Here is a 10138-nt window from a genome sequence, read left to right as displayed (position 1 = left end):
TTAGTGTAGACAAAAACAAAGTCAGAGTTTGAGGAGGGGCCCGAGGAGTTACTGGAAAAACTGACCTATCTCCGAGGCTCGCTCAAGGAGTAGTAGTCGCATCATCTCGTTTGTGGGTTCTTGGTCGTTGGCTGCATTCTTGAATGGCTGCGTTCTTGGTCGTTGGCTGCGTTCTTGAATGGCTAGTTGGCATTCCAACTCTTGGATGTGCGAGTCCTTGGTGGTGAGAAGGTTTGAAATAGCTGTTTCTCTCACCATCTTGGCAGCATCTAGCTCTTTAAAGCACCTTTTTGCTTCTTCTTGTGTTCGTCTGCTGCCTGCTGGTGGTAGCCTCCCTTCCCTGAGCCTTTGTGATCCTTTGAAGTCAGTGAAATTTTGACTTTCTTGTAGTAGCTCTGCTGTGTGACTTGCACCATAGCTTTTTGGTGTGTAGCCATCATTTTTTTCATATCAAACTGATTGGTGCTGATTGTCTCATTGAGTGCTCTAATCTTCTTGGAATTTGCTTTGTTGTTCTGTTCTCTTTCTTGTTGTAGTTGGCTCACTTTGTGTCTTGCTTCGTTCAGAGTTAAGGATAGTGTATGGAGTTGGCCTTGTAGCTCTCCTTCCTTGGCTAGGGAGGTGTGCTTTAGCTCCTGTTAGCTATTGAGCATGGATAGCTGCTTGCTCCTGGTTATGTGTGACTTCCTTCTAAATCTGCCCTTTAGCTTGCTCCAGCTACGCTTTTAAATTTGTATTCTCTTTGATCTTTTGCACAATGGTTTGGCTCAGAACCATATTGTTGTTTTCTAGCGCGTGCGGTATCTGGCTTCCTGGTCCTCGGCCACCTTTAAGCTCTTTAGGATAACATCCTTATGGGTTGTTTATGTTGCTCTGTGAGGTGCTCTTGCAATGTCTATACTTGGTTGTTGGTAGCCTCTTAAACCTGCTTCCATAATGTGGCATTGCGGTCATGGAGCATGTGGATTGTGAGGAGATGGCACCGCCATACACATTGTTTGTTCTTGCTCCAAAAGGGAAGCACTTATTGTTGCTGCTGCAACCCCTTCGAGTCCAACGTGTGGTAAATTCAAGAGCTCGTCTAGTCCCTTCATAGTTTCTTGAAAGGATCTTTCATAATCCAAATTATGGAGGAAAGATGTTTCTGGTATCACCTCCTCATCCTCCAGACACCGCCTTTCGTTGGGACTTGGTGTATTTTCAGTCCGTGGTCATTTTCCTATATCCAGTGGCTCTTCTGTTTGTGAGTTGCACTACTAGGAGAGATGTACCTTCTTTGAGTCCTTGGGGCTCTACTACTGGCAATGCCTCTGGTTCTAACTCTTTCTGCAACCCAGCAAGTGTGTCTGACAAGCTAGCAATGCTTTTGGTGGTTCACACTCTTTCTGCAACAATAAATAAAGGTCATATCATGCTTGCTCTCCTTTTACCAGGTAAATATAAGGTGGCAAACATGGATGTGTACCTTGAGCCTGTGAGGTGATTGAGGAGATTGAGACACCATGGCGAGGTATTAAAGTACATGCCGTTTCAAGGCCAATAAATAGGCGTGAGGCAGAGGTGAAAGGAGTTTTGCTTTGGACAATGCATGTGCCTAAGTCTGAATACCGCCTTTGAAGTTCAAGCCACAGCTGAGATGCATCATAAGAAGTAGATAAAAAGTCCACCTGTATGGAAGGTGACAAAGATTGGATGATAACCATCCTGGCAGAAGCATCAAAAACTCTCCTATAAACAGGATCCAATAACCGATGAGAAGCAACAACAACCCCAGGACAAGAAGCCTCCAAAGTTAACTGAGTCCAATATGAGCAAAACATTACCATGGACACCAGATGTCGAATTTGCAAGGTAAATGATATTTTCTTGCACGTCGACTAGTACAAGACTCCAATGGGAACTGCATCACATCCAAATAGATTTCTATTAGTTTCAATCCAAAGAAAGAACTATATAACTCGTGTACAGTGATTCCTATAAACATCATGCAAGAGAGATAGAGAGACAAACTCATTTTCATGATATGCCAAAAAAAATACTCGAGCATCGTCCAGCTGGACCTCCCGAAACCAGTTCAGCACATCGAGGTACGGAACTGACTCTACTAGCAACAGTGTTGAGACCAGTGAATCAATCTGGAACACTCGTTGCTGTACATCCTCGGGTATGACAACGAGCTTCAAGTATGAAGCTCTAGGTGTTAGTGATTCAGGGCATAGAGTTTGTGTGTGACTTTATGGTTGCCCCTCTTGTAGGAGCAGACATAATTTTGGGTATCCAGTGGTTTCACAAGTTTCTTCTTGATGTCAAGTGGGACAAGCACACGTTCCAGATCGATCGGAATGTGCCAAACACCCCCCGTGTTGTGAGCCAGGGATTCCAAACTTTCCGCTCATAAGCCACTTGTTTTGCAGGCTAAGCGAGCAGTCAGGAAAGGCGCACAGTGTGCGATGATTTACATCCAGACAGCCCAGACGGTGGCCACTGCTTCCGAGAAGTACTCGGTTCTCCATGAAAAGTTCCAGAAGATTTTTCTTCGGGCAGTCTCCCTCTCCAGCTCCCCCCGTCCAGACCGGAGGATCACAAGATTGACCTCCTCCCAGGCTCGGAACCCCCGAGCAAGTTTCCGTATCGCCTTTCTAAGGCAATGGAATCGGAGTTGGACCGCCAACTCCAAGAATTGTTGCAAGCTGGCTTCATCTGCCCCAGCGTGTCGCCATTTGCAGCACCGATCTTGTTTGTCAAGAAGAAAGATGGGTCTTCTCGGTTGTGTGTCGATTATCATGTGTGTCCGACAATGTGGAATTCTTTAGGGGAGAAAGATTCTTAAAGATTAGTTGTGCACTGAACTTTGAGGAGGAGTCAGATGTTGTACTTCCGTCCTCTCTTGAGGTGTTGCCAAGTTGATACTTGCTTCCTGCTGTGCTGCTACTTCCCCAATACTTCTTGGTATGACTTGATTTCTTGAGTTGGCTCTCGGCCTCAATTCTTTGTGTCTCTTCATCTGGTATAATGCCCCTCATCTTTCTTTCACTCTTCTTCTTTCTCCCTCTCGTGATATCCTTCATTATCTCTTTAGTCTCTATCAGCACGGCTTGTCCATCTTGCATTTCTTCAGGAGTTAGTGTTGGTTGTTCGTCAGGAGTGCTAGCTACATTCTTTCTTCTGGTTCTGGATCTAGAAGAGACCTCTGAGCCACATGATTTAGTACCTGTGTCATTAGGTATCTTCAACTGATGGGCCTTTAGATAATTATCCATCTCTCTATGGATGTAGTAGGCCCAGTCATCCTCCTTTTCCTCATGTACCTTGGCTATCCTATTTAGTGGCACCTTGGCTATCCTATTTAGTGGCACCTTGTTGTACCTATCCACCACTGGCTCGGGGGGTGCACCTCAAAATATGTAAGTCTACCACGTGCGATCATTAGGTGGGGTTTTTTTAATCCAAAATATTGGGTAAATTTACAGAAATACAATTACAAGTGGGGTATTTTAATTGTACTTTGGAAAAAAAACCGTAAGTTTATAAAGAAAAAGGGGTAGTTTTATTAGCTCAAAATTCACAGATAAGGGGATTTTTAAATATCGCTTGAACGCATGTCGTAGGAGGGGCTTCCATATAGTGGACCCCTCGAGTCCACTGGCTTCACTTGAATAATTAGTGACATTGCCCTCTACATTGCCCTCTGCATTCCTTTTCTGTTACTTCATCCCTAATATTGTCATATTCTGCTCCATTAGAGTTGTACGAACTCTTCTTCAGTATTGCATCTAGGGGCTTCTTTTCATAATTACGTGTGTGTATTTTCACTGGTGGTGATAGCTGCAGAGCCTCACGTATTAGATCCTCTGTTAATCAACACTTGCTATGTGGTTCCATCTACTATCCCCCTCTTGGTGGCCTTTGAAAAGATGCAGGGGAGCAGAGAGCTTGAGCTCTTGCAAACACACACACACTCACAAAACCCTAAGAGCACATACAAGATGAGAGGCTGAAAATCTTCTTCTTCTTCACACAACACTCAACACACCATATATACAAAGATAAGAGTACACTACATATGAAAAGGTACTCAACCAAATACATACTAGGGTTCTCTATAGTGTGAACCCAACTAAAATGAGCTGGCGCTATAACTATGCCAATCTCTAGAATGGCTGTCACCACACAGCCTGTCATCCCACTGACTGCATATCACCCATGATCTCACTAGCCATGCCAGTGGTGTAAGTGTGGGGCCTATCCCCTAGGTGGGTCATCAGTGTCCACCGCCTCACTAGATGAGCTCGATATCTCAACACTCCCCCCTCGAGCTCAACTCCATCTCATGTACACCAAGCGAAACCCTGAATAATCTGGGGAGCTTCTCTGTACCCAATGCTTTGGTGAAGATGTCAGCGACCTGATCCTGTGTGCTGACATAAACAAGGTCAATGTCTCTTGCCAAAACCTTCTCTCTGACAAAATGATAGTGGACCTCTATATGCTTCGTACGAGCATGAAAAATTGGGTTCCTGGACAACTGTATACTGCTAATGTTGTCATAGAAAATGACAACTTGTCTATCCATTGATACACCCAAATCTGCAAGTAGCTTTCTCAACCAAGCTACCTCACATGTTGCCATAGTAGCACCTCTGTACTTGGCCTCTGTGTACTGGATAGAGCAACCGTAGGCTGCTTCTTGCTGCTCCAAGTCACAGTAGCACTCCCCAAAGAAAACATGAAGCCACTAGTAGATCTTCTATCTGAGATACTACCATCCCAATCAGCATCTGTGTACCCATGTACACATATCTCTATCCATCCCAGTTTCATAAAATAGTCCACAATGCAAAGTAGACCTCACATACCTCAGTATGCGTCTCAATGCATCCAAATGCGACTTCCGAGGAACCTGCATAAACTGACTCACCAACCCAATAGCATAGCTCAAATCCGGCCTGGTGATCGTCATGTAGATCAAGCTTCCTACTATGCGCCTATACATAGTAGGATCCTCCTGAATCTGCACACTCAACTTGCCATTTTGATCCAATGGCACTGAGATAGGCTTACAGCCTGTCATACCATACTTGGACAACATGTCCAAGCCATACTATCTCTGCAGTAATCCAATACTATGTGGTGACCTAATCACCTCAATGTCCAAGAAATATGTGAGCTCCCCCAGATCCTTCATCTCAAACTTCTGTCTAAGCAAGATCTTTACATCAAAGATCTTTGCATCATGGTCTCCCGTAATCAGGTCATCTACATAGATGACAACAAGCACAACCCCTCTATCACTGTGTCTCACATACAGCATTGGCTACATGAAAGCCAATAGTGACAAGATATTGAGAGATCTTGTCAAACCATGCTCTTGGTGCTTGTTTTAAGCCATACAAGGCTTTCTTCAACCTGCTGCAAACATGCTCGGGGTATTTGTACACTTGATCACAAAACTAGGGCCTTGTTAGAATTCCATGTTAGAGGTTTTTAGCCAATGGCAACTGTTTGACCTTCTTTTTGCAGCACACACAATGTCTGCACAACCAATCTGTCTTCCTGCAGTTCTTAAAATGGAGGTCGTAACACGCCCGACTATTGTCTAATAGGACAATATAGTTGCCCTATAGCTTTACTCCCACGAAGAAAGTTCCTCAATGAGAGATCATTTGCCGGTGCCTCCCGGTAGAGCTCCCGACAAGGGTGTAGTTGCCAACACAAATAGGAAAGAGTAGATGAAGCTCTTACCCTCGTACCGCTTTCTGTGCTTCTCTTGCTTGTTGTTGCAACTTGGCCCTTAGCATGAACCAAGCTTTGATACCATGAAAAGATGTAGGGGAGAAGAGAGCTTGAGCTCTTGCAAGCACACACACACTCACAAAACCCTAAAAGAGAACACACAAGGTGAGAGGTTGAAAATCTTCTTCTTCACACAACACTCAACACACCATATACAAAGATAAGAGTACACTACATATGAAAAGGTACTCAACCAAATACATACTAGGGTTCTCTATAGTGTGAACCCAACTAAAATGAGCTGGCGCTATAACTATGCCAGTCTCTAGAATGGTTGTCACACAACCTGTCATCCCACTGGCCGTATATCACCCATGATCTCACCAACCATGCCAGTGGTGTAAGTGTGGGGCCTATCCCCCCCAGGCGGGCCATCAGTGTTCACACCGCCTCACTAGATGAGCTCGATATCTCAACAGCCTTGTCGTATGTCTTGATGTACTCTACACATAGCTCTGTATCAATGTTTTGGGGGAGACTCTGTGCCATCCACCTGCCACACCTTCTCTAGCTTTTCTTTGACTTCAGCATCTTCCAAAATTTGGAAGCACTCAAGACTGTGGTACTGTAAGGCTACCTTTCCATCATCCGCAGCGTGGAGTTCTCTGATGATGATAGCACCATGGAATGCCTTGGCATACTGTCCCAAGTAGCTCAAATTCGGGCCTCATGTGGGTCTTCGCCTTCTGCACTAGGGATCCCGTTTGTTGCACTGGCTTGTGTCACCATCGGGGTCTGCAGCTTTCGGGTCAGATGTTGCTGAGGTCGACATCTATACAATGAGAAAAAGGATCAGTCCATAGACTGGTGAGGGCATGTGTCATGCCTTGTTGTTTTCTTTTTTTGGAGATGTCAAGGTTAATTTTGATGGGAAGTGTGTTAGTGGTGTGAGCAATTGAGGGGGTTTAAGTGATGTGATAGGGTCCGAATTCTCGTGATTTGGTTAAACACCGTGAAAGTGCAGGTGTTGAGGCTATGAAAGGGAAATTCGTGTAAGTTCATGCCACCGTGAAAGTCAGTTCTGTGGGAAATGGGGTAGTTCCGTGAAAGTTAGTTCCGTGAAATAGGGTACTTTTGTGAAATGGAATTCCATGAAAGTGCAAGCTGTGAAGGGTAATCCCATGAGATGGGGTAAACCCGTGAAGTGGAATTCCGTGAAAGTGCAGGTCATGAAGGGTAATCCCGTGAGATGGGGTAATTCCATGAAATGGGGTAATCCCGTGAGATGGGGTTAATTCTGTGAAAGTTAGTTCCGTGAAATAGGGTAATTCCATGAAATGGAATTCCATGAAAGTGCAGGCTATGAAGGGTAATCCCGTGAGATGGGGTAAATCCGTGAAGTGGAATTCCGTGAAAGTGCAGGTCATGAAGGGCAATCCCATGAGATGGGGGAATTTCATGAAAGTTAGTTCCATGAAATGGGGTAATTCCGTGAAAGTGCAGGTCATAAACTTGCAGGTTTTGTACCCTGGAAATGTTGTTTTTGGGTATTCGCTGACTCCTTTAGGGGTTGATGGTCTTTTCCCTTGCATCTCTTGGTCAAGCTCTTTTGGTTTGACCGCTTGATTCCTTTCTTCTCTTCATTGGGTGGATCCGGTGTCAATCATATCTTCTTCAGATCCATCTTGGATTGTGACCTTAGTGTCACCCATACCCACTTTTTTCACCCTCCTTCTCTTGCTAGTTCCTGGAAGTGGTTACATCTGTTGGGTTCTTTCCTTTGTCCCCCAATTGGGCCTGGGCTCGTGTCAAGACATTGAGTGGCATGATGTTTCCAAGTTGCACACTAATGGTCTGGACGGTGGCTTGGTTAGAAGTAGAAGTCAAATCACTTGTACGACGGTATGGACAATCTTGATCAGATGATCAATCCCACATTTAGTACACGTAAGTACTGGCATGTCATTGGGTGGTGTCACGGTTCTCCTATGGTTCTATTAGGGTTTTGATCCAACCTGTTCGGCTGCCTTTCCACGGTACTTATACTCCTAGCTCCAATCTCTTGGTGATACGAAACTCGCGAAGTTGTTGTTATCAAAGTATTTTGACATCTTCTAGTTGTGGCAATTCTAGCATATTGTCTTCATATTCAATTTCCAGTTTACAAGATGCATCCAGAGTAGCTGGTCGTGCTAGTACCAGATAATCATGCATCTTGTGGTCTCGGACTCCTCTCCGGAAGAAGCAAGGCAATAATTGATCATCAGTTAGCCTCTCTCGTAATTTGCACCTTGAATTGACGTGAGGTCACTCATAAATATGTAAGCGTAGCATGTGGGTTCAACAAAAGGGATTTTTTAAATCCTTTTTTAACACATTTTTTACATACAGAAGGGTACCATTTAAAGGGGGTATTCACAAATTGAATAGAAAAAGGGTATGTTTTATTCATGAAAAATTCATAGATAAGGGATTTTTAAAATAGGCCTTAAATGCATGTGATACACAGAGTTTACTTATAGTGAACCCCCTGAGCACATCGACGACTCCATTTCCTTTTGTTTAATGTTATGCAGCTATGCCATAGGATCCCATCTGTCGCCACTTCTGGCAAAGCTGGGCACAAACACATTCTTAAGCCGTGTGAAATTAACCGTATCTTCAGGTTTGTGAGGGTTTGGAACCATTGATGCGATTTTCCTTTTAGGGTCAGTGAGAAAGCATGAATCATTGTTACATCACTTACTGGCCCGCAAGTTTCGCATGTGGACTCAAAGATCTCTACATGTTAAATAGGATCCCCATCCCTAGAGAATTTTTGAATGAGCTTTGAAATGATGTGTGGCTTCATTTGGAAGGGTCGGGATTCTAGAGCAGTGCCTAGTTCCCTAACCCTCGGCCCATTTTCACAGCCATATTCAACAAATCCATCCTTGTGGCAGCATTAAGATCTATGGTTGGATCCCCCCTTGGTCTTTGAGGAGCTACTCCCCCCTTATACCTAGACCTCATTCTCTTCCTACGTTGACTCTTCTATGCATTTCCGGTCTATAGGATGGTCCGGCCACTTCATTCTGGAATGGATCATCATTAGTTGCTTCTGTACGCCTTTGTAGAATTAAGAGCTCCATGTCGTGTAAGAACATGGGATAATTGATCGTCTGCTCGATGTCCTTCTTGGTGTACATGATGCGGTCCTTCTTGGTGTACATGATGCGGTCTTCCACTTCACCCGCTTCTCTCTCAAGACAAAAGCAAGAGCTCTCATATCACAAAGGGGGATTGTGTCCATTCATTATGGGATAAAGGAAACCGATGAGACCAAGGCTCGATGGTTGCACTGTGCCCACGATGAATGACGAATGCAAAATGACAAAAAAGGAAAGAATTTTGATTTTATATGCCTCTCTCAAGACAAAAGCAAGAGCTCTCATAGCACAAAGGGGGATTGTGTCCATTCATTATTTATGAGAAAATGCCTTATATACAATTGGCTCTTATTCACACTTGGGCACCCAAAACTTACTTAACTAAGGCCTTGGGTGGATAATAACTCATAATGTACAACTTTTATAGTGCCTTTGCATGACACTTATTAATGTTAAGACAAAAGCAAGAGCTCTCATAGCACAAAGGGAGATTGTGTCCATTCATTATGAGAAAATTCTTTATATGCAATTGGCTCTTATTCACACTTGGGCACCCAAAACTTACTTAACTAAGGCATTGGGTGGACAATAACTCATAATGTACAACTTTTATAGTGCCTTTGCATGACACTTATTAATGTCCTCAAATGGAGGAGCATATTTGTTAATCCAGAATGGGATTAATATTAGATATAGATCCAATTAGAAAGTTTGCTTCAAAATAACCCTGACAATCATATATTAGGAATTATTGAACCGTGGTTTATGTACATGGTATGAGGGTGGGTGGCCCTATGAGGTCCATGTACTAAGACAACACGTTGTGGCCCCAATATCCAACCAAGGTGGGCCATGCAGCTATGTGGTCTTTTTAGGAAAACTCCAGCTGAAGGCAAGTAAGTTCCATGGGTGTTTCTATTTCAGCCGCATTGTGGAGATCGATTGCATGTACAGAGATCTGTATGCTTGGGAGTCTATGACCTCTTTGGGATTTTTTATATCAAGAAGTCATCTCGATCTGTGCCCTCCATTTTTTGTTGTCAGCTTATTGCTTCTTCTCTTTTTTAGAAGAGCATGTCTTGGGTTACTACCATTGAAGTATCCTTCCATCTAAATCCCATCAAGGGTCTCTATCTTTATTGTGCCTTAAGCAATCTCTATCACTCGGTAGGGACCTTGCCCTCTATACTTAAGTTTTCATTTGGTGTCTTGACACTATCAATTAGCACCATGTCTCTTATCTCTATACACTTATC

Source organism: Cibotium barometz, chromosome 45 (assembly GCF_041138505.1).
Source record: "Cibotium barometz isolate CiBa-2024 chromosome 45, ASM4113850v1, whole genome shotgun sequence".
Lineage (NCBI taxonomy): Eukaryota > Viridiplantae > Streptophyta > Polypodiopsida > Cyatheales > Cibotiaceae > Cibotium > Cibotium barometz.
Note: the sequence above shows the minus strand (reverse complement) of the source record.